The sequence below is a fragment of the Schistocerca piceifrons genome, chromosome 1 (genome assembly GCF_021461385.2).
Source record: "Schistocerca piceifrons isolate TAMUIC-IGC-003096 chromosome 1, iqSchPice1.1, whole genome shotgun sequence".
In the NCBI taxonomy this organism is placed as follows: domain Eukaryota; kingdom Metazoa; phylum Arthropoda; class Insecta; order Orthoptera; family Acrididae; genus Schistocerca; species Schistocerca piceifrons.
Window position 1 is genome coordinate 918,432,142 of NC_060138.1, and position 26,218 is coordinate 918,458,359.

General features: G+C 42.1%; 1 non-coding gene across 1 annotated transcript; it reads right to left on the bottom strand.

Annotated features, from left to right (window-relative positions):
* Nucleotides 1-9,200: 9,200 nt before the first annotated feature.
* On the bottom strand, nucleotides 9,201-9,284 carry Trnas-gga. Its single transcript is given in 2 exon segments — nucleotides 9,201-9,235; nucleotides 9,245-9,284. It is a non-coding gene; the product is annotated as a tRNA-Ser (tRNA).
* Between the last annotated feature and the right edge of the window lie 16,934 nt (nucleotides 9,285-26,218).

The following is a 26,218-nucleotide window of genomic DNA, read 5'->3' on the forward strand; positions in this document are numbered from 1 at the left end:
AAGCAGAATTTATGACTGACGTCAAAGATGCACCTTCTGATCTCAAAATTGGTAATAACTACATCTCTCGAGTAAAAGAATTTAAATATTTAGGTGAATGGATTGCAGAAAATTGTAATGAAAAGAAATCTGTCAAATCAAGAGTCCAGAAAATGGAGACAGCGTTTCAGTTAACAAAAAACATTTACAACAAAAAGAGTCTCTCGTGGAACTGCAAAATACGACACTATACAACAGTAATTAGACCCGAAGCTCTCTACGCATCTGAGACACTAAACCTTCAACACGGAACACTAAAAGAGGAATTAGAAGTGAAAGAACGTAAGATAATGAGGAAAATCCTAGGATCAAGAACTAAAGATGGGGTACATTATCCAAAACCCAATGCAGAAATATATAAAAATATCTCCAAAATAACAGACACAATGCGCATGATAAGAATCCAATTCATGGGGCACTTAGAAAGAATGGACTCAAACAGGTTAACGTACAAAATCCATACATTTTTAAAGAACAAAACTACAAGACCGAACTGGTACAAACAGACGGAAAAAGACCTGAGAGAATTAGGGTCTCCAAATCTACATGATAGAAATGAAATCAGAAAAATCACAAACACACGGGGTTTTGAGGAAGAAGAGAGAAAAACTAACCGACATACATGGTCTACGCAACGAAAGCTAGCCCATTCGTTGTTCATGAAGGAACACTGGGCGAAAAGCAAGGCCAACAAATGTTGATTACGCGTGGTCCTAAGTGATCCATCAGCGAAGTAGAAGAAGAAATAAACCATAATCTCACTTTCAGATGGAATAGTGTGTTGTGACGTGCCGAAATATTTATCAGTGCACTGGCAACTCTGTTTTGCCTATTCAAACGGATGGAGAAGTTCCGTATCTGCCCCTCAAGGGTACACCCGATCGGAATGCCGTCATTAGCGTTGTCAGTTTCAGAGAGCGAAGAACACCGATACTCGTAATTACGAAGGAGGTAACACAGCATTTTACACCAGAGCCTTTTCAATAATTTCTTCGTTTTCTGCAACGCCCCGTTTACGACGGCGTTTTGCATTCACATGACGCTAAACAAGAGCTGGTTCGCGGAATATTCCTGCGGACTATGTAGGGCGGTGCAGCGGTCTGCGCGTTTCGTGCTGTGATTGGCCAATCGGTGGGCAGGCCTTTCTCTGCAAACAGCGACCTTGCCCTGCAGAGCTTGCGCCCAAAGCTCGGCGCCCACTCGGCCGCTGCACCAGATACCTGCGCTGTGGCTTTCATAACGCCGTCAATCGCGGTCTGTACAAAGGCAAGTGGCTCACCAGTGGCCACGCGTGTCAGAACAACTGCCAGTTGCTATGCAGACATACGACGTAACATTCGTCGTATAAACATTCCAAACATAACGCCGCATGACACTGGAGGTTTGTCACTCTTCCGAGAGTATTGTTTTGGATCTTAAAATTAATACTACTATTTCACTGCAGGGTAGCTATGAAAAATTTGCCCAAAGTGTTGCAGAAATCCTTTCTTTTCCCTGTCGTCTGGCTTATAGCATGAGGAATCTGCACAAAGTACTTCCGCTCTACAGCGGAATATGCACTGTTATGAAACTTCCCGGAAATTTAAAAGTATATGCCAGAAAAGGACGCGAAATCCCAGCGTTCCCTTTCGTGAGAAATGTTCTTACCCACTAAGCTATATAAGAAGGTGCCTAGACAGTGCCAATTCCTCGCAATAATCGTCCTTCTACGAGTCACAGCACAGCAACGTATGCAGAAGACATTGTGGGAAGCTACAAAAAACAGAACACGATCGGTCAGTGTACTCAAGACTGCCGGAAGCAAATCTGTTAGGGCCAGATTTAAGCCGTGCCTGGATAGATTAGTCAGTAAGAAACTTGCCCGCGAAACGCAAGGTTCCGGGCTCGTGACCTGTTCAGTACAAAGTTTGAACCTCACAGGAGGTTATGTCTGCTCACATGTTTCACAGCGCCAAAGCTGCCCACCGTTGAATCTCAATGCATCATTACTCTCAGGAACCAATTATACTAAAGATGTACTGTTTCCATTATGAAACAATTCGTAGCATGTAACTCTATGTGTGATCTGAACCAATTACGACTTCCAGCTACTCTGAATGAAGGCAGTACACCCTAAAACACAAAAAATATGTGATTTGATTCCTCAGGTCCTGCAGGAAAGAAACCAAATGATTCTGAGGTGCAGTGGGGAACGGGATGTTGGCGTGTCTATTGTACTGTCTTGACGTCAGTATGTCAGTCGACACTGTGAGATGCTTCTAAGCGACGTAATCGTTAGATTTTATCTCCTCGTCATCAAATCTTTTGTGTTACCTCATTAATTTATCGAGAATACACAATCAACTCTTCTTAGTGAGATATCTGAATCTCAAGCAATACTCAGACGGAAACATCGTTCTTGGAAGCAGTGTAGTAAAGCGAAGGATGGTCCGATAAAGTTTTAAATGCCATCTTTTTTTATGGAGCATTGTTGGGTCAATTACTTTCCACCGTCCGTATCTTCACCGCCCACAGCCGACATTTTATGGAGCAAAGAACAACAGCGTTGTTCCCTTACATAACCCAGCTCCGTATCTTCGCTTAGGAAAAACCAAATTCAGAAAATGGCGCGTTCGCCAGGAATTGCCTCTTAAATGGCAGCAAACCGCCGCATCCGGATTCCAAGCGTTACCGCAAATCTTGTAAACCACAGTGTATTTCTATTACAATTTGTTTGAGAACGCCGGCCGAAGTGGCCGTGCCGTTAAAGGCGCTGCAGTCTGGAACCACAAGACCGCTACGGTCGCAGGTTCGAATCCTGCCTCGGGCATGGATGTTTGTGATGTCCTTAGGTTAGTTAGGTTTAACTACTTCTAAGTTCTAGGGGACTAATGACCTCAGCAGCTGAGTCCCGTAGTGCTCAGAGCCATTTGAACCATTTGTTTGAGAACGTATTTTGTAAGGACATGTTCACCTACTCATTAGTCAGAGAAGGTAATGAAAGCAACAAAATCTAGAGCCTGCAACTTTACTGAATTCAACATTTCATCGACACTCCAAAAGTCCCGAATTGCTACACAGAGGCTCCAGGAACCCTCTTCGGAGCTTAAACACTTCCGCTGGCCAACAAACTTCCCAGACTCTTACGGATTTAGGGACATTCCTGCAGGATTCATCGTGTCAGTCCCCTGAAGCACTACTTTAGTCATTGGTCGAGTCCATGCCACGTCGTGTTGCGGCACTTCTGAGTGCCCGCGTGGGCCCTACTCGATATTAGGCTGATGTACCAGTTTCTTTGGCACTTGAGTGTAGAATACTATGCTACGTGAGAATGAGGGCATTTTATGCTTTCCGTCTGGTTACCTAAGAAGCGTATGGTAGTGCTAGAGTTTTGCCGAATATTATTTCATTCTCTTTAGAAATTAAATGAGATACTAAGCTATATTGGTTCCTTGCTCGTATCTTTTTACGTCTGAAATGCAACTGCTCACATCACTGCACGTTAGTTGGACCAACTGGTTGGCCAGTGCTCTACAAAATAAATGCACCGGTAAAGCTGCTGTCCTGCATTATCGCTCATTCTGTGTGAGTGGAACATAGCGTAAAACGTATCCTTATGATCGTACTTGACTGTGCTGGGCACAGCTTGGCTTCCCCTCTGCGTGAAACGAAAGCCAGTGAGATTCAAGCAAACGTGGAAGAATACGTGGTGTAATGTTTACATTATGTTTATTCTTATGATGAACACAGTATAATTCTGAAACTCACAGCCAAGAGTTTGTTTTGTTACTTATTATATTCATATGTCATGAAATAGTCATTTCATAGTGATAGGGGAAGATGGGGGGAATGTGACAGTGGCGGGAAATGTTACCACTGCATATTTTTTGCCCTGAACAGTGTTTCTGTCTGCTGAAAAGTGGTCAGACCAGTTGTAACACATCTTCACCCTTATCTGTTAGTTGTTCCGTTATTTTTTAGTAAATACGTTCGCGACATTCAGTCATGTTAGTCTTGCTGCCTCAGTTGTAACACATCTTCACCCTTATCTGTTAGTTGTTCCGTTATTTTTTAGTAAATACGTTCGCGACATTCAGTCATGTTAGTCTTGCTGCCTCATACGTACAGTAATACTTTTTTACCATACTGATGTTTAAACAACGTCTTTTGGCCTACAAATGAAGCTATTTGTTGTTTCTTTCGGTTTGATAGTTTCATCTGCATAACCACAATGCCAGCATGGTCTCCGATCTGGAGAAGCGGCTGCACTACTCGGCAGGAAAAGTGGTCGAATTGCGGCGATTTAGAATTAATAAATTTGTGTTATTTGAAACTGTCTCTGATCTGTTACATTTTGCGATGTACAAAAATTTGATTGTAAATGGGCTGCTTCAGCTGCCTGGCATTTTTTTGGGTGCTAGGGCATCAGTATACCGAGAAAATTGTCCGGTAATCAGAGCAACAAACATGGGATACTTTTGTGATGACGCTGGCCATGTTACCCCCATAAGTAGAGAAAGTGGCTACTATTTAAATCTTGAGAGAAATGAATTTAGTTCTTATTTATTATTTCCTTTTTCACTTAGAATTCTATGGTATGTTACCTTATAATATGCAGGGTCAAATAGTGCATGTGGCAAGATTCTATCACTAACCATGATTTGGTGAAATTCCAATTTTCCTTCGTGTGGCCACTTTTCCCACCTTCACTTACAGCCAACAGATCGGCATTTATAGTTATTACAACAGTTTAACATGGCATTTTACTCAGAATGTATTATATATAAACAGAAAGGGTCTACTCTATAGACGTTCAAACGTCTTCTAAAGAGAAACTGTCTTACAGAAAAAAGAGAATTAGTAATATTTAATTTTCGTTCACACATGAGATACATTTATATCCTTATATTTATATACTGTTATTTTAAAAATAGTTTCTGCAGTATTCGTTGTAGTTACTGAAGGTGATAACTGAATAATTAGTAATGACATGGATTACACAAGACTCAATTCTAGCTACAAATGGAAATGATAATACAATTTAAGATATTTATGATTACACACAATATAGGCAAGATCTCGAGTGTGTGACGCATGTTCTCAATACAGAACATGACAAATAATTAACGTGAAGTGCTACATTTCTAAATCAAAGCATTAACATATTTGAAGAAACATATCTGTCAACTCTTTGTAGAAAGCGATACACTCAGAAGCAATGGTCTGCAACAAGCCACGATGAGAGGACGCGTAGAACAGCAGAACCGTAATAAGTGACCTCTTCCCAACCTCCACCAGATACCAGTTTAAAATAATGAACATAGCACTCGAATTTGAGGTTGTGACACAGACAAGACGGGTTGCTGACGCAACTACTTGGGTAAATGCTGCATTTATGTGTAAGTCTTTTCTACATATTGTAAAATATTAGACGGTACATACTAAGTTTTAGTTTGTTTTTTTACATCTAAAGATGACTCTGAGTTATCGAAATATGTCATGTAATTAAAAATGTGCAACTGACACTAAAGAATGAATGATAATTTTTTTAAATATCAATACAGCTGCTGATTCTCTAGGAGCGAATATGTCGATTGTAATATACATTTTTTACAGCAAAAATTACTTTGACTTCACCATGTTTAAGTGAAAATAATAAAATTTATTGTATTGTGACCTTTAAAGACAATAAATAGTTCTAACAGTTCTGAGAACGTCTACTGGGGTCTACTGACTGTTGTAGAAATTGTAAGCGTCATCTAAAGATGCTGATCTGAATATGGCCGAAGACTGGGCCGAAACCGGCTATTTTATTAAAATGACCATCACGATGTAAACTATTATTTTTTATTTGCTGTCTTTAAATAACTGTAAGTTTATTTTCCGTCGAATGGGCAAAATACATGAGGAAAAAAACAGTGGGGAACAAATTTTTGGATAATATGAAACCTGAATACGAGATGTTAAGCCAAATCAGACATAAAAAGCAGCACTTATTATTATTACATCGTGGTTATAAGGACTCCTAAAATTGCAGGAAATAGCCATCCCGAAATCATTTATGTATATAACATTTCTAAACAGGACAATATTGAAATATTGTGTGCTGTACATTTGATATACTAATATTCACTGTGGAGAGTTATACAAATACAGTACTTCTTGCAGATGAATAATATGCATCACTCGTATATTGCAGACATATAAGCATCTTCAATCGAGAGGTTAAATTGTGCCAGCAGTTAGGAATTTACCGTGAAGTACACTTTTTCATTCAAATAAAAATGGCACGATGCTCAATTCCAGTATAAACATAACCTTGGCCTTATACACTCCATTATTCCATTTACGGCGAGACAAGCAGAGACGGACAACATTACGGTAGAGTAGTAACTCGTAAGACAGTTGACTTTTGAACTTTACGAATTACATTTCTGAACGTTGAACAACACACTAACATAGTTCTTTCATGAAGAAATGACTCCTTGTACTGAATGGTGATGGAGAATGTGTTGTTGCAATGCTTGCTGCTTACGATGACAGTGTCAGAAAATCACTTGATACAAGGCACCAGTTTCCCGCAAAAAATTGGCTTTCTGTGTCTAAATGTATGCTCTAGGGCTCGAAAAGGACTTGAGCTCGACGAACCTTGAAGAAAACGCAGAGGCAAACACGTTCCTTTGGCCTACCGAAATGGCCTCCGTTACTTATTTGCCTTCTTACTCGAGGCTGCTCGCTAACTCACTCACTGCTGAGAACGCAATTACGGAATGTTACTGAAGAAAAGATTTCTAATATTGAACTTAGAGTAAACCCTCTGCTTTGGTTAAAAACTATATTTGAATTTCAAAATCAACCATGTAACAACTGGTAGTGGTTAATTAATTCTTACATTTTATATTATACAGAGTGAAAAGTATTTAAACCGACAAACTATGTGAGGTTGTCGGGGACATCAAAACAAATATTTTTCCCTAATATCATTTTTTCCTATGAGGAGTATTTAAACCGGTAGAGGAAGATTTTTCTGGCGGCAAATAATAAAACCAACAAACACTTTTCCATTTTTTTATGACCAAGAGACAACACCTTGACACAAACCAGTTTCAATTACAGTAGATTTTCTAAAATGCCTCCATTGACACGTAAACAAAGGTTACACCGTCGGACCATGTTCTGTCTGACACGGGCAAAACTCCATGAGTATCCTGAATTGCTCCTGCTCCTGCTACTATCCGGGCAATCAGATCCTCTTCTGATGCAACAGGAGTTGCGTAAACAAGGTTGCACATCTCTCCCCACACAAAAAAGTCCAGAGCGGACATATCTGGGGATCGATCAGGCCATGGTACAGGACCACTTCTGCCAATCCACGTTTCTGGGAACCGTCGGTCCAGGAATCGACGCACACGTCGTCTGAAACGTGCCGGCGCCCCGTCATGTTGGAACCACATGCGTTGTCTTGTAGGGAGCGGGACGTCTTCTAGTAATTCTGGCAATGCTCTGGCGATAAAATTGTAATAGTACCTGCCATTTAATGGCCTAGGTAGCAGATACGGCCCAGTTAAACAGTCCCCAACAGCACCGACCCACGCATTAACGGAGAACCGCATTTGATGAGCGCTAGTAACTGTGGCATGTGCGTTATCCTCACTCCAAACATGCGAATGTTGAAGACTCCATTACACCCAAACGTTGCTTCATCGGTAAACAACACAGAGGATGGAAATGTTGGATGCATTTCGCACTGTTCCAGGTACCATGCGAAAACTGTTCTCTGGGTGGATAATCAACTGGTTCCAGGTTGTGGACACGCTGTATGTGAAATGGATGTAACAATTGCTCTTGAAAGACTGTTCTTACATTCGTCTGATTCGTCCCCATGTTACGTGCAATTGCACGAGTGCTGATTGAAGGATCCCGTTCCACATGCTGCAAGACAGCTTCCTCAAATTGCAGCGTTCTTACCGTGCAACGGCGTCCCTGTCCAGGTAATCTGCTAAGTGATCCGGTCGCACGCAGACGTTGTTACGCAGCAGAAAAGGTCGTATGATGCGGGATACGGCGATTAGGATATTGTTGTTGATAAACCCGCTGCGCTGCTCATCCGTTATGGTGCGCTACGTAGTACGAACCAACCGTATCAGTGTACTCACTCCAGGTGTATCGATCCATTAGTAAAGAGAGACAATGCACTACTACACTGGTGGACAGCAGTTGCCTACAACTGAAGAGTGTAATACGCCCTCTAACAACTGAAGACCCTAATACGGCCTCTAACAACAGAAGAGGGAATACGGCCTCCACCAGTTTAAATAGCCTCACAGGAAAAAATGACATTAGGGAAAAATATTTGTTTTGATTTCCCCTACAACCTCCCAGAGTTTGTCGGTTTAAATACTTTTCACACTGAATAAAAGACTTGGTTAGTAAATCCGAATGTGTTATCTAATGTGATCACATCAAAAACAAACAATGTACAATTCACATTTGACCTAAGAGTTTTTCTTATTATGTTAGGAATTTAACTGTAATATTTAGAAAAAAGTTGTAAAGCAATGTCAAGAAGAAACAGTAGTATTCGCTGCGAGTAAATGGTACGCGCTGCCATCACCTACAAGTTAATAGCAGTGGGAAATGAATGAGGGCAGTTTTGCAATTTCTGTCTTTAGTTCATCGGTCGAGGCGTTGCACCTCATTGCATAGGATGCTATGGCAGACTTCGTGCGTGCCGAAATGTACCAAAACGTGCTAAACTACATTGTGTCAAAATGACCACCCTAATCGGTCTGACCGTTGATTTTTGTCATCCCTTGTATTAAATAATAATTTGTGTATTTGTTTCAACAACCCATTTTATGATTTGCATCCTTAATACCTCTCGTTAAATGTTTCTTTACGCTCTTGTTGTGATTTGTTTGATAGCATTGTCTGTTTTCGTCCAAATGTAAGATATTTTGCCTTTCTAACTCGTGATTCTAAAACTGGAATAACGTTTCATATCTTCATGTTAACTGGCTATCTAACCGCTGATTGGTTCAACAACTTCAAACTCTGTGTAATAAAACTCAAAATGGTTCAAATGGCTCTAAGCACTATGGGACTTAACATCTGAGGTCATCAGTCCCCTAGAACTTAGAACTACTTAAACCTAACTAACCTAAGGACATCACACACATCCATGCCCGAGGCAGGATTCGAACCTGCGACCGTAGCGGTTTCGCGGTTCCAGACTATAGCGCCTAGAACCGCTCGGCCACTCAGGCCGGCTAAACTCAAAATGCAGATGCTATATAGAATTTATTTAGTGAGCAACTTTTAGGCTTACAAAGCAGTTGTCTGAAGATAGTCTTCTAAGGCGAAAACTCATTCACTAAATGAGTTAAAGGGGCAATCAAAAATTTTCATTTGAGGGCGTTACTGCAGCGTATATGCAACGTAGCGTGACTCCGATGTGAGTATATAAGCACCGACGTCCAGGCAGGGGATTAGTACTAGTTGGTTATAATTAAGGTGCAGCTACTCACAGTGGTCCAATGTAGGTTGTAATTATCGTATAGTTTCGAAACCTGATACATATTCTAACGTGTTAACATGAAAGCCATTTACGGTGGAAAAAGAAAATAGTTCCGATTTTGGCAATCAGTTGCAAATCTGGCACTGTACAGTATCTTGTCGAGGGCTCCAATGATCATAGAGAACAAATTGTTATGTGACAGTTAATAATATCAACATATACCACACTCACTTGTCTGTCGTTTTCTGCCCACGTCCCTTTCCTAATCCATCACATACGGAAAAATTTCTATGTGTGTCTCTTGTGTTCACAGCACCAGATTCCCCACCTAATGGCCAAACTTGGAAGTAATTTTCTCCCAGCGTAAATCGATTCCGCAGTAGCGCATTAGCGTATCTGCCAAGTTTCGCTGCCATACGCTAATTGCAGACTACACTGGACCTCTCTGAGTAGCTGCACTTTAATTATAACCAACCACCGGTATCTCCTGTGCGATTACACTACTCGCCAGTTTCACGTGGACGCTGCAGCGAGGGTAATTGGGAGAGCAGAAAGGAAGCAGGAAGGGAGACATTATAAAAAGTGTAATTATTTAAAAATTCTCTTTAAAATATTAGTTTTGTACAACAACGGGTGTGTAAACCGTAAAAGGCATAAAACAGTAAAATTATAAAATAAAGCGAGAGGCACTGACAGCAGGGCAAAAAGTCAAGAAGAGGCGAGAAGATGGAGTGGTGGAGATCTTACAGATTTCACAAGATATTGTATTGTACTGTATTGTGTATGTTAACCGGGGACCTAGAACGACAGAGAGGCTCCGTCCCCGCCGCAGCCGCAGAGGTCCACAACCCCACGACGACTGCTGCAGTCCACTTCACCCCTCCGCCGCCCCACGCCGAACCTAGGGTTATTGTGCGGTTTGGCCCCCGGTAGACATCCCCGGGAACGTCTCACACCAGGCGAGTGTAACCGCTATGTTTGCGTGGTAGAGTAATGGTGGTGTACATGTACGCGGAGAAGTTGTTTGCGCAGCAATCGTCGACATAGCGTAACTGAAGCGGAATAAGGGGAACCAGCCCGCATTCGACGAGGCGGGTAGAAAATCGCCTAAAAACCATCCACAGACTGGTCAGTTCACCGGACCTCGACACAAATCCGCCGGGCGGATTCGTGCCGGGTACCGGCGCTCCTTCCCGCCTGAAAAGCCGGGCGTTAGACCGCACGGACAACCGGGCTGCCTAACAATATATTGTCTTATATTAAAATTTCAAAAACTTAAAGACGTAAAAATTTTTTCTTCGAAATATTAAGTGTACACCAGTGAAACTGTAAAAGATAACTAAATATTAATTTATAAAAGTGGAAATAAGGTGGAAATGTGTTTCTGACAAAGGCAAGAAGGATTGCTGACGCAACTGCTTAGATCTGAAGATGATCCAGATGTTCAAGAGTGTCACCCTTAAGGCTGAAACCATGTGCGAATTAGATGTAGCAGTTGGTTTCCAGATTCCGTGTGGGGTACATAAGTACGTGTTGAGTATTCAGATACATTTTAAATGCTGTGACCCTGCTGAGGTTGGAAGCAGTGTTACTTTGTGTGAAAATGGAAAGTACAACATGGACAAAAGCTGAAAAATGAACTGACGAAGATGTGATAAGAATTTATTTATAGAAGGCGTTGTGTATTTAGAACCAGAACCTTCATATGACTGGTAATACCCCTGGAAATGATGTTGCCAGTGAATTTGTGAGCCGGCCGGGGTGGCCGAGCGGCTGTAAGCGCTACAGTCTGGAACTGCGCGACCTCTACGGTCGCAGGTTCGAATCCTGCCTCGGGCATGGATGTGTGTGAGGTCCTTAGGTTACTTCGGTTTAAGTAGTTCTAAGTTCTAGGGGACTGATGACCTCAGAAGTTAAGTCCCATAGTGCTCAGAGCCATTTGAACCATTTTTTGAATTTGTGACAAGTGTATATGTTGAATTTAACTCATTTGTGATTCACCAGGCTTCTTACAAACGCATGAATTGCAGTGTTAAGATCACAGTAGTTTTCCGTGGAGAAGAACTATTGCACTGCAAGCAAGTAAAATTGTTATCCAATTTTTTTATTTATTTTGCATTAGGCATTAACAGTTGTATGGGAGAAAAATGAGGCGTGTCAGACGTCGAACAGCCTGCGCTTCGCTAGAGGAGGTAACTTTCTCGGCGAAGGCGCTGCCCGCCTGCCTCCTCCGCGGACGACTTTTCCCCTGACCAGACGGCGGGCTGCATCTGCACACAATGCTGGGCCTGCCGCCGCTCCGGCGCGGTGGTCGCCAAGTCGCTGCACTGGCGGCCAGCGAGATGAATGGGAGGAGGCCTCGCAAGAGCTGGCTGGCCAGCTCCCCGTCCCACCGCGCGGCTGACGCACGGCGTTTATGTAAATTCGCGCAGACGCCAACCAGCCTAATACGTACTGCTTCTGCCCGCTCTTTCGCGCTCACCATCTGTTCCGCTCGCTCTTCTCGCTTATGCGCACGACCACATGGCTTTTTTTACCGTTTCAGACCCTCTGGCTACACTAACTTTTACTGTGTCTTAGCTGCAACGGAAGTACTTTTCTCCTAACGGCAACGTAAGGTACAGATTTGTGAGTGTTCGAACTTTTCACCACGTACAAGTGCTGCCATCTGTTGGGCATCCACCGTACAATTTAATACTGATATTGTTATTTTGCATGGTGGTTATTGACCAATTATTTTACTATTTATTGCAATAGAGAATATTTCGTAACTCGTTGTTGTAATTCGTAAAAGGAAGCCAAATGTACAAAATATGTTTTGGAAATGGGAACATATTTTTGTATAAATCTTGCATCTAAAATCAATAAAAAAACAACCTAAGAATATTACTACGTAAATAAAAATTTTCTGTCTTACAGAAAAAATTCAGGTCTGAAGGGAAACTTCCTGGCAGATTAAAACTGTGTGCCGAACCGAGACACGAACTCGGGAACTTTGCCTTTTGTGGGCAAGTGCTCTACCAACTGAGCTACCCAAGCACGACTCACGACCCGTCCTCACAGTTTTAACTCCGCCACTACCTCGTCTCCTACCTTCCAAACTTCACAGAAACTCTCCTGCAGACTTTGCAGAACTAGGTCTCCTAGAAGAAAGGATACTGCGGAAACATGGCTCAGCCACAGCCCAGGGGATGTTTTCAGAATGAAGTTTTCACTCTGCAGCGGAGTGTGCGCTGTTATGAAACTTCATGGCACACAGTTTTAATCTGCCAGGAAGTTTCATATCAGCGCACATCCCGCTGCAGAGTGAAAATTTTAATCAGTTCTGAAAGAGTTAGTACTCGCGCGAATCTAAGGCGAACGCACGAGTGGGAACAAAAATTCTTAAAATACAGTCTAAGAAAAAAAGAAATAAAAGAAACGATGCACCAAGAAGGAATTATCGAACGGGACAGAAATCGGTCGATGCGATGTACTTGTTCTTTTCTTCCCTCTTCATCAGTTTTCTGATTGGTTTGATGCAGCCCGCCATAAAACATACGTCCTCAGTTATTTGCTGGATGTATTCCAATCTCTGTCTTCCACTACAATTTAGGTATTAATAATGTGCCAAGTAATACTCCTACAGAAGGAAATTCATTTGTGAATGCTAAAATGGTAATTCAAACGACAACTAGAATTACTATAGGAACTAATTATGAAACATATAATTCTCAAACACCTACATTAAGTCATACTGACGAAATGTGGATGACTTCTTCTACTAAATCATTTGTAGATGATTTTAGAGGTGCTTGTTCTGGCTCAAATGGCTCTGAGCACTATGGGACTTAACATCTATGGTCATCAGTCCCCTAGAACTTAGAACTACTTAAACCTAACTAACTTAAGGACATCACACAACACCCAGTCATCACGAGGCAGAGAAAATCCCTGACCCCGCCGGGAATCGAACCCGGGAACTCGGGCGCGGGAAGCGAGAATGCTACCGCACGACCACGAGCTGCGGACCATGACTTGTTCTGACTCTACTGCAATGTATAACACTGATATATTACCTGGATCCTCTGCACGTGTTACTAGTAATTTAAATATGCCAAAAAATAAAGAAAAAAAGGTAGGAACCGTCATCGTAGTATATCACCGATTTTAGGTGAAAAGGATGTTGAAGATTTAAATAAGACAATATGTATTATTTTTGTAAAAGTTTATATTCAATAAACAAATTGTACAAAGAAAATGGATTTAATTATTTTTCTAATTTTACATCCTATGGAGTCCAATAATATTTACAGATCCTTTGTTCAGTGCTATACATTGAACTAGAGTAAAAAAAATGAAAACACCTCTAAAATCACCTACAAATGATTCAGTAGAAGAAGTCATCCACATTTCGTCAGTATGACTTAATGTACGTGTCTGAGAATTATATTTTCATAATTAGTTCCTATAGTAATTCTAGTTGTCTTTTGAATTACTATTTTAGCATTCACAAATGAATTTCCTTCTGTAGGAGTATTATTTGGCACAGGATTAATACCTAAACTAAAACTAGGTATTTGAGGTGCTTGATGAATTTCATTCAATTTACCTAGTTCCTGACCTTTTTCAATACACTGGCCATACACAAATAATGTTATATTATTAGATATTGGTTTTAATTTTTCACTTTCTTCTTGCATTGCAAAACCAGATGGACTTACATTTTTCATTACAGTTGCAAAAGCAGATGTATTCATCAAGCCTGACATATATGTATCATCTGCTAAACCAATAGCATGAGCACGCCGTGCTATTTTAATTATACCTATTTGTGGCTTGTAATTCCATGAAAAAATTTCTGAATTATCAACTACACGACTTGCTATACCTTGTGAACATATTTTATTTAACAATATTGGTTCTCTTACTTCATTTTGTATACTCGACATATTTTTTTCCCTGAACCATTAGTATCAAAGGGTATAATCCATGAATCATAATGAGGCCAATTTCCCTTTTCAGATTTTCTAGCTTCCCTACCATACTCAAGCTGCTGACATTCCATGCTCCCACTTGTTGAATGTTATCCTTCCTTTGGTTACTCAGTCTTTTTCTCATGGTCTCCTCCCCTTTGGCAGTCCCCTTCAGGAGATCCAAATGGGGGACTACTCCGGCATCTTTTGTCAACGGGGAGATCATCATGACACTTTTTCAGTTACAGGACACATGTCTTGTGGATACACGTTATGTGTCTCATGTCGTTGATCATTGCGTATTCTTCCACCTTCAGGGCAGTTTCCTACCCCGTGGACAAGTGAGTGCCCTGAACCTCTGTCCTCTCCTTCGCCCTCTTTGGCAAGGCCTTTGGCAGAATGGGGGTGTCTTCTTACGGCGGAAGTCTTTGGCCGCCAATGTTGATTATTAATCAAAATTTAAGCGTTGGCGTGTTTCGAATCCAGTACCGAGGAGGTTTTGATTACTAATTTGATGGTTTATTTAAGAGAACGAGCGTCACAATTTGATAAAGTAATGAATCAGTCCAGCTCTAGTCCTAAATCATCAGTTTTCGGCTTGGCATTGATTGATTTGGATGTCCTCCTGAGGGATAGCGCTCTAAAGTCCAAATGGCGCATTAGAACATCAAAATCCGGAGCTGCTTGTAGGGTCTTATCTGTTATGCTCCAAACGTTCTGAATTGTGGAAAAATATGGGGTCCTCACTGGCCTAAGTAAGGTTCGGCATGATCGAAGACAAGCAGCAGAAACCCTCGCCGCATGCGGGAGGGCATTATGTTGTTGAAATGTAAGTCCAGGATCGCTTGCCATGAAGGACAACAAAATGTGGCTTAGAATATAGTCGATGTGTATTTAGTTTATTACGAAGTACACGAATGTGATCCTATCATGAAACGTTTGTAGATTTCTGCTCGTTATATTAACTTTAGAAAAAACATATTGCTTAAGATCTGCAGTCTGAGTTCTTGTTATCTCACCGCAGGTACGCACCTTAGCGAAATCCCGTATTTCTCAGCAAAGTCTTATACTGTGGCGTCATAAGAAACTGCTAGTGATGATCCGACTAATGGAGGAGGAGACTGAAACGGAGATCGCACTTGTTGTTGCATGAGGAGAATAGGCCCTGAGGCAGTACTGGTATTCCCCAATTCCACCACCACCACCACATAGAAGATGGTTCAGCTATCCATACCGATGTCGTTTTATGCATCCTACTGTGTTATACATTGCCTTCATAAACCATGCGCGAAGTTGTCATACTGTGTCGCTCGCTACGCGCAAACTGTTAGTCCTATAAAAACAATAAGCAGGGTCTTTTTGTAGGAGGTTTGATGTAGTTAAATTTTGTAATGGCATACGTTTTCGCTGGAGACCACGGTTTTCGCGTTACTTAGGAAAAACGTACAAAATTGACCTCCAATGAACTTCGAACCCACGCTCATCCATCACCAAGCACGATTTTTAGTATGTTGTTCGTGGCACTCCATCCTATCACTGCAAAAAAATTTCCGACTGCATTAACTATTGCCGGTTTTCAACATTTTGGGCCTCTTTTGATTGGGCTATTACGGCACCAGCATAGTCGGCTACTCCGTTAACATTATTAATTTAAACGCATCCGTGGCTTAACGTAGTCAGAAGGTATGACGATTACAACGATGTATATTTTTTTTTTTACTTTACGCTGTTTTAATTCACCAAACCGTTAGGTAAAATTTACACAAACGTCAGTTTCACAATTGGTAAGTGCTCGACTAAGCCGGTGGTATCAGTCAATAAAGACCAAAAAAGACTGAATGTGAGAAACACCTAGTAATTCGTGCAGTCACAATTTTTTTGTACTGTGGAAGGAGGGAGTGCTCTGAACAGTATGCTAGAAATCCTGACCTCTCGTAGCCAGCGAGAGAATATGGCAGTCTCGTGCGTTTTTTATATAGGCCAAATATTACACTGCGGGCTGCATAAAATGACGAATGTTCTGTTGCCATTATGCCTTCATTTGACAGAATCTCTCGGTCGCTCGTCTTCATTCTCCCGTGTGTATCAGTAACTTTTGTATGTGATATGCTCCTACAGATAGAGCAGTGGCTTGATAACTTCCTGGATTCGGTTGGAAAGTGAGTCAACCAGACTGTGAGGTACGTCCCATCCTGCTTAAGTCACTCGCTGAGGATTTGATCGTGCAATTCGACCATATTCCGTGGACGCTGAGTCGGCATTTCACCCGCTGTTCAAAAATATCCTACAGATATTTTATGGGGTTCAAGTCAGATGAGTTTGCAGGTCAGTCGAGATACAATAGGGTTGGGGAGTGTTCAGAAAAACAGTCACATATTCTCCCAGCCCGATGGACTTTGGTATTGCTGTCTTGATCTGCATGTGTGTACAATGGCCTCTTGGGAGGTGACTCCTGGCTTCAGATGTACAACGCAAGCAGTCCCCGTCGCATTCTTCTCTGGCTGACAGGATGTAATGGACAGTCATTCACTGTCTGCAGCAGTTCCTGTCGGGTTTAAAAACAATACTGATTCACAAGCCGTGAGACGCGTCTCCAGTCCCTCTCAGTCAGGATCTTTTCCCACCCACAATTCTGACGTCGTGTTACGTGGCCACATGTGCTACACCACTGCTTGTAGACACGTTGAACAGTCCGCCGCGAAACACCCACAAATCCAGCAATTTCACACTCGGTGTGACCATGGGCACGGCCGAACATGATTGCCTATTTCTGCTTCACGTCCTTACATTTACCTGTTGCCGTAAAATGTCCGCTTGACACATAAGTGTCTCATTAATCGCTAATGTCTTGTGCTCACGTAGAGGCAGCGTGCACGCGATTGAGCACGTGACTCGTTCGCTCCGCCATCTGTAAAGGCTTAACGATTCATCTGTGCGTGTCCGGCGAGTTTGTAACGATCTTTGTCTTCCTCTACAAATTTTCCTCTCCACTGCTCCCTCTAGTCGAGTTATTGCCTTAAGTATTAAAGCTTATTCCACACTCTATTGTTTTTTATATAGTCCTTTCCTGTTGATTCTAAGGAAAAATTATCCCATGTTTTACCTTAACTGTCCGCTTAACTATAAGCATCGTTCTGCAACATATAAAAATTTCGATTCTCGTCTTTTCTTGTTTTCTCACAATCTCTGATGCAGTTCCATACGATGCTGCCCTCCAGATGTACGTTTTCAGAAATTTCTTCCCCAATTTAAGGCCTACAGCTATCACGCTTTATTAGCTATTCCGGTTGTCTAACCAAACATCTTCAAATCAAATTAGTATACTAACAAGTTGTCACGTTTTAAAAGACATGTAACGTCTCAACTGAAGTACTGACAAGTAGTCTAGTTGAACGTTGCTCCATATCTATCAGGTGGAATATGTAGAGGTGAACAGACGTGAATTCATCTCTCAACAGTCCATTATGGAGCTTCGTACTGGAGGAACGCCAGCTATAATAGTTTGAGGGTGTAATGGAATACCGGCTGCTTATAGAAGAAGATGCTTGCAGAATAGACAACGGCATCAGCAGAATGATACAGATCAGAATTGTAGTTTTATCTCGGAGCATTTCTCGCTTACTTTTCCAAGCAGGATTATGCCATTCTATTTACTATATGGAGTGTCTAAGCGTTTTCTGCAGGACGGATACAGAATTTTTGCTGCCCAGATCAGTCACTAGAAGTATCACTGAATTTCTTTGAGATTTCTGATTTTCGAAGATGTCTTTCGTGGGCAATGATCTTAACGAATGAGTTATCAAAATGGCTCTGAGCACTATGGGACTTAACAGCTGTGTTCATCAGTCCCCTAGAACTTAGAACTACTTAAACCTAACTAACCTAAGGACATGACACACATCCATGCCCGAGGCAGGATTCGAACGTGCGACCGTAGCGGTCGCGCGGTTCCAGACTGAAGCGCCTAGAAACGATCGGCCACTGCGGCCGGCAATGAGTTATCCATACACGAATCATGGCCCACCTCTTCTCCTACATTGCAAACTTCATAGAGATTCACCTGCATACTTTGCAGAACTAGCTCTGCTTGAAAACAGCTAGTGCAGAGAAATGGCTTTCCATCTGTAAACAATCCCTCCATAGTCTCCTTTCCTCCAGTAGTCCTAATTCTGCAAAGTATTCAGAGGAGTGTATTGGTTGGAAGGTAAGAGTGAGGTACTGGAGGATATAAAGCTATGAGGGTGAGTCGTGAGTTCTGCTTGGATATCACACGTGATGAACACGGCAAGTGCCGTAACGCGATTTCGAGGAACTTCGTTCAGTGGAAGAGGAGTGAAAATAGCCAAACACGTCTCTCGGGTTATCCGTAGATACGGTAACGTTTCTGAGAAAACCACGATCAAAGTTTACGGTGTAAATTAAATGTCTTCTAGCATCCACTAATCTCAGCCGAAATGGTAGCACAGTGGCTAGCGTCATGGCTACTCACTATAACACCCTATGTTTGATATCCGATTATTGACTTTGTTTTTAAATTATTGTTTTCGTTTATCTACCAATCTCTTTAGAAGGTTAGTACATGAATGTTTCTTATCAAGCAAGGATATGCAAGCGCGTCGCATAAATTGTAAAATTATGACTGGGTTTCAGAGTGTAATATATTTCTTATATTATATGGGTGTATGGTGTTTTTAGGACTTAAAATCTTTTTAAATTCTCATATTATTATCTTTTATTCCTGTATCAAGTCTTACTTTAATCCTGACATTCCATTCAGTGCATTGATGTGTTTATTCTTCGGGAAGATTTGGAGCATTTCCTTGGATGATACCGACGATGGTAGTAACATAGTAATTCCGAACACCACGAGCATAGCACGAAGGCAGGTTTGTCACCGCGACATCTCTTCGTATTGATCTCACTTGAGAAAGAAACGTCGTTAATATTACTGAAGATTTCACGCTTTGACAATAATTTAGTAACAAACAACGCATATCGGATCATTTTTCCGAAAACTGGCGCTTGCAATTGATTATGAATCAAGATATACTACAGAAATTTCACCGGAAACAATTTAAAATAATTTTCTCATTCATTTGTTGCTTTTTTCTTAAATTCATTGACTAGACATACAGTTAGACGACGAATAACAACAACGTTTTTTCAACACAGATGGCAACTACGGACATGGTTAGGCAAACAAACAACAAAAATATAAATAATTGAAATGTTCGCTTTGGAAACATTATGAAATATGAAACATCCCCTTCGAAAAATTATGAATGACTGTGCTGGTAAACTTCTACGTTATTTGATTTCCAAACAGCTGAGCAAAACTGAACGTACTCAGACATTTCTCTCTTTACTTATTCTGATCATCACTAAACTGACACACAATATTTTTAGCGCAACGCAATCTGACTTTCGATAATCCCTACAAAGGAATGGCCCTGACTAACAATAACCTATACCTTTCATGAATCACTTACCTCTCAAAAATCTTCGTTACTTGAACTACTGCAATACAGCGAGTGCCAATACCGCCAGCTAAATAAAATATTCTAACTACTGAAGGCACTAAGCCGGCTGGGGTGGCCGAGCGGTTCTAGACGGTACAGCCTGGAACCGCGCGACCGCTACTGTCGCAGGTTCGAATCCTGCCTCGGGCATGGATGTGTGTGATGTCCTTAGGTTTGTTAGGTTTAAGTAGTTCTAAGTTCCAGGGGACTGATGACCTCAGAAGTTAAGTCCCATAGTACTCCGAGCCATTTGAACCACTTTGAAGGCACTAATTACTGATAGGCATAGTTAGCAAATGAAAGATTCTGATAGAAAACAAATAATTTATTTGCCTTCATAATGTTCAAAAGTCATCATATATAAATTCATGCCCTCCATCTTTACAAATTTCCTTTTTCTGGCGGACACAAGTCCAGATCGCCCGCTTATAGTAACCTCTCTCTGCACACTCACCACTACTGGCGGCTCACCTCCAACTGCCCAATGCTACGTGCTATTCACATTCATCTGTCCAACACTGCACAAACGAACATTCCAACAATGAGTCCAACCAGACACAAACTGCACACAGCGCAGTCTGCGATTTTCATACAGAGCACTACGTGGCGTTACCAACATAAAAACCTAAACAGCCTACTTACATAATAATCGGCTTACGAACCCGGGTAGCAAAACTGTGAAGCTGCGATGCTATCCACTGTGCTACCGCTTTGGTTGCTGTAGTTACTCACTAAATGGCGCATACAGTACCTCAAAAATTTTGATTATCATTTTCTCTAAAACGATAAGCCGAGACACGTGATTGCTCATTTTGACTCTCTCTTCCACTGAGCGAAGTTTTTGGGAAATCGACTTATGGCAGTTACGGCGTTCTGCTTGTGAGTCATAAAAGAATATTGCCTGCGGAGTAGAGATGGGTCGTTCGCGAACTAACGGGTCCAAAGGAACGGTTCACCAAGATGGACGGAAGGAGCGAGGAACGAATTCTAGGGAACGGTCTTTCATAGTTCATTTCGAGTTATGGCAGTTACGGCGTTCTGCTTGTGAGTCATAAAAGAACATTGCCTGCGGAGTAGAGATGGGTCGTTCGCGAACTAACGGGTCCAAAGGAACGGTTCACCAAGATGGACGGAAGGAGCGAGGAACGAATTCTAGGGAACGGTCTTTCATAGTTCATTTCGGTCGCGGCTTTCTACTTGCAGTTCCCGGGAACGGGAAACGGTCGGTCTTGTTCCCGCAACGGCTCGTCGGCCGGTCTCGTTCCAGCGTCGGTCCCGTTCCCGTCTCAGCCTCGGTCTCCCTCGGCCGGACTCGTGCTTCGCGTGGCCACTCGTCGCAGTTCCACTGCTGACTACTCCTAGTTAGTTCGGTATCGAGTTGTTGTTCGTTTCGTTCGCTGCACACGCCCATTCTAGATATGTTTCAAACCTTTTTTGAATTCTGGATTTCTGGTTCTTTTCGTATTCTATTCAGCGTCCACGACCGGTAATTAAAACGTATTTTATAACTACGTAAATAACATAAAAATTACGTGGTATGTAATACATACATCTTCCCCTGTAACAAAAGGGCATATCAGCTTACATCACTATCTCGATAGACAGCAGAAGACATACTTATCGAAAGGCAAGTTCTTTTGTTATTTCACATGCAAAGGAAGTCGGCACGGCGCACACGGGTGGCCGTTTTCCGTCTTTTTTTGATCCAAGGTAAAACAGCATGTTCATTGTTATGGAAGGTAGACCGACGTACAACCGAATGAAGCCCGCGCTCCATAATCGACTGTCTGGTGTCACATTTTGTAAAGAGAATGTGATAACTTCCACATACTTCAGTGGTGCAGCACGAAAAATCGGCCCCGAATACTGGACTGCTCATTGTCGCCCACCAGTCGTCATCTATTGTTTCGAAGTTGTTGTTTTCATTAGTTTATTTGTTATTTCTTTACTGCCTAATTATTACATGTTTTCTAGTCTGCTCGTAGCGGTCAACAAATCGTGCGTAATTGGTGTGTAGTCTGTTTTCGGGGCCGGTTTTTCGAGCGCCACCTTATATTACTCCTATTAAACTGCGATTAGCCACATAACGCTACAGTTGGCTGAACGAGAGGTTTTGTAGAATCACGAAAATTACTTCTACAAGAGTGTGAGAATTCTGTAATGAATAAAAACTCTGTACTCCAGGGGGCAAGTGCCCCCTCTTGGCGCATTCCATCTTCAGACACCTATGCTACTAATTTTCAGTTTTTCATAAGAACCATATACCATTTGCAAATGAACGGTGAACGAGAAAAAATGAACGGTTCCCAAATAAGAGCGATCACCGGCGAACTATTTCCCAAGAATGAACGAGTTTTCCCATCTCTACTGCGGAGGGTTAGGTTCCGCATTCGGGTCGCCACTGGCACGCAGCTTTAATGTGTGCACCCTATATTCTTTAGTGCAATGTATAACGTCTTCAGGGTTTACTCATTTTGGACGTGTAATCGTCTCGTTCAAGCACAATGGCCGGGTTTTCTCTGTGTATATACCGATGGCTCAAAATTCCGCAAGAATAATGTACAGGATACGCTTTTTTCTGCCCTCAGATCCAGATCCGCAAAACTTTCAAACTGCCTACGAGCTCTTCTATTTTTACGGCGGAGACAGTGGCAGTTTTGGAGGCACTTAAGTTTGTCTCTAGCACTTCCTTCCCCAAGATGTTGATAGTATCTGACTCGCAAAGCGTTCTTAAAGACATTCAGTACAGTCGATGGAACAAAACAACCAACAGTTATATCTTGGATGTGATATCTGAATATATTCGCAGCACACGCATTGGCCGGAAGATCCATTTGTTGTGGGCACTTTCCCACTCTGGTATCCTTTATAATGATGAAGTTGATGCATCAGCCAAACAAGCGGCAACCTTAAGCACCGTCCCGGATCTGCACCTTCCTTATAGAGACTACTTACGTGAAGTCAAGGATCACGCAAGACAACAATGGCAGGCAATGTGGAACGTTTCTCAACAGACAAAAGGCGGTTATTACACAGTGCTCTAACCTCGGATTCCTTCACAGCCGTGGTTCATGAGGACACGTCTGGACCGATGCACGATTTCTACCATCATAAGACTCCGCTTCAATCATGCCTCTTCCCAAAACATCTACATCGGATCAACGTCTACAGTTCACCAGCATGTGAGTGTGATCCTGAATCGGAAGCTGATGTCAACCACATCTTATTTATGTGCCCCAAATTTGACCGTGAACGGATGGTCTCTCTGAAGACATTGCTGAGTATGGGCTACCATCTTCCTCGATCAGCTTCTTCTCTTTTGTGTACTAAAGACGTTCGTCTATATAAAGTGATAGTTAACTTCATCAAGAGTACTGGTTACAATCTGTAGGTTTTAATGGTGTACGTAAATTATAAATATGTCTTGCTGATGAAAATATTTCAGAATTGGTGTGAATTGTCAGCCAAGAAAGTTTTAATTATTTTCCAATTCAATTCAATTCAATTTTTAAAACATTATGTACAAAACTGTAACAGTTAAGCTTTTTATTCTTGTAAATATGCATTTCTGTATTTGTTTATTCAATTACGTGTACATTGTCACTATGTGTTGCCGATGGCTAAATTGAGTACACACTCAAAGGCCAAATAAACAAACAAACAAAAATTCTGTTCTACCACTCTCGTTATTTAACTCTTTGCAGCATTGTATGCCAAATTCGGATAAAATCGATTTCTCACGTGTTGACATTTCCGCAAGCAGCAGCTAGTCTGAGTGCAGAAATACGAAGTAGCGTGCAGCTCGGCTGGTCCGGGGTCCCTGCGAGGAGTCACGTGGAGAATAGAGTTAGCGTCAGCGGTGGCGCTGTCAGGGAAAGTGGTGCCGCATGCCGCGGGTCGCGGGTCAAGGCCATGCGACGCGACGCGACGCGGCAGCCGCCTGGTACGGCACGGCACCGCACCAGACCGCACCGTTCAACGTCGCGTTGCGAGGCGTGACGCGGCTTTCGTCGAGTCGTGCCGTGAGGTGAGGTGTGAATGCGTCATCCGCAATCTCGGCTGAATATCAGGGACTCAGACTAAATGGCGCCGCTGTGTTCTGCGAGAGCAAGGCTGGCCTCCGTAGTAGTCGTCATACGGGGCGGGCATCACTAAACATTCGTAAAACTTTGTGCATCAGACACACGGATTGTTTTGTTACGCCAGAATATCAGTAAATCAAAAAGCTGTATTTTATCTGTACATTACCTTGCAACTACAATATGTGATCAAAAGTATCCGGACAGCCCCAAAAACATTGTTGTTGTTGTTGTGGTCTTCAGTCCTGAGACTGGTTTGATGCAGCTCTCCATGCTACCCTATCCTGTGCAAGCTTCTTCATCTCCCAGTACTTACTGCAACGTAGATCCTTCTGAGTCTGCTTAGTGTATTCATCTCTTGGTCTCCCTCTACGATTTTTACCCTCCACGCTGCCCTCCAATACTAAATTGGTGATCCCTTGATGCCTCAGAACATGTCCTACCAACCGATCCCTTCTTCTTGTCAAGTTGTACCACAAACTAATCTCCCCAATTCTATTCATACCTCCTCATTAGTTATGTCATCTACCCATCTAATCTTCAGCATTCTTCTGTAGCACCACATTTCGAAAGTTTCTATTCTCTTCTTGTCTAAACTATTTATCGTCCATGTTGCACATCCATACATGGCTACACTCCATACAAAGACTTTCAGAAACGACTTCCTGTCACTTAAATCTATACTCGATGTTAACAAATTTCTCTTCTTCAGAAATGCTTTCCTTGCCATTGCCAGTCTACATTTTATATCCTCTCTACTTCGACCATCATCAGTTATTTTGCTCCCCAAACAGCAAAACTCCTTTACTACTTTAAGTGTCTCATTTCCTAATCTAATTCCCTCAACATCACCGGACTTAATTCGACTACATTCCATTATCCTCGATTTGTTGTTGTTGATGTTCATCTTATATCCTCCTCTCAAGACACTGTCATTCCGTTCAACAGCTCTTCCAAGTCCTTTGCTGTCTCTGACAGAATTACAATGTCAAGTTTTTATTTCTTCTCTATGGATTTTAATACCTACTCCGAATTTTTCTTTTGTTTCCTTTACTGCTTGCTCAATATGCAGATTGAATAACATCGGGGAGAGGTTACAACCCTGTCTCACTCCCTTCCCAACCACTGCTTCCCTTTCATGTCCCTCGACTCTTATAACTGCCATCTGGTTTCTGTACAAATTGTAAACAGCCTTTCGCTTCCTGTATTTTACCCCTGCCACCTTCAGAATTTGAAAGAGAGTATTCCAGTCAACATTGTCAAAAGCTTTCTCTAAGTCTACAAATGAAACGTAGATTTGCCTTTCCTTAAACTATTTTCTAAGATAAGTCGTAAGGTCAGTATTGCCTCACGTGTTCCAATATTTCTACGGAATCCAAACTGATCTTCCCCGAGGTCGGCTTCTACCAGTTTTTTCATTCGTCTGTAAAGAATTCGTGTTCGAATTTTGCAGCTGTGACTTATTAAACTGTTATTTCGGTAATTTTCACATCTGTCAACACCTGCTTTCTTTGGGATTGGAATTATTATATTCTTCTTGAAGTCTGAGGGTATTTCGCCTGTTTCATACATCTTGCTCACCAGATGGTAGAGTTTTGTCAGGACTGGCTCTCCCAAGGCCGTCAGTAGTTCTAATGGAATGTTGTCTACTCCCGGGGCCTTGTTTCGAATCAGATCTTTCAGTGATACGTTTTTCATATTAGGTGCATTGTGCTGCCACCTATTGCCAGGTACATATCAGCGACCTCAGTACTCATTAAACATCGCGAGAGAGGCACTCCGCGGAACTCACGGACTTCGGACGTGGTCAGGTGATTGGGTGACACTTGTGTCGTACGTCTGTACGCGAGACTTCCATACTCCTAAACATCCCGAGGTACACTGTTTCCGATGTCATAGTGATGAGGAAACGTGAAGGGACACGTACAGCACAAAAGCATACAGGTCGACCTCGTCTGTTGACTGACAGATATCGCCGACAGTCGAAGAGTGTCGTAATGTGTAATAGGCATACATTTATCTAGGCCATCACACGGGAATTCCAAACTCCATCAGAATCCACTGCAAGTACTATGACAGTCAGGCGGGAGGCGAGAAAACTTGGATTTCACGGTCGAATGGCTGCTCATA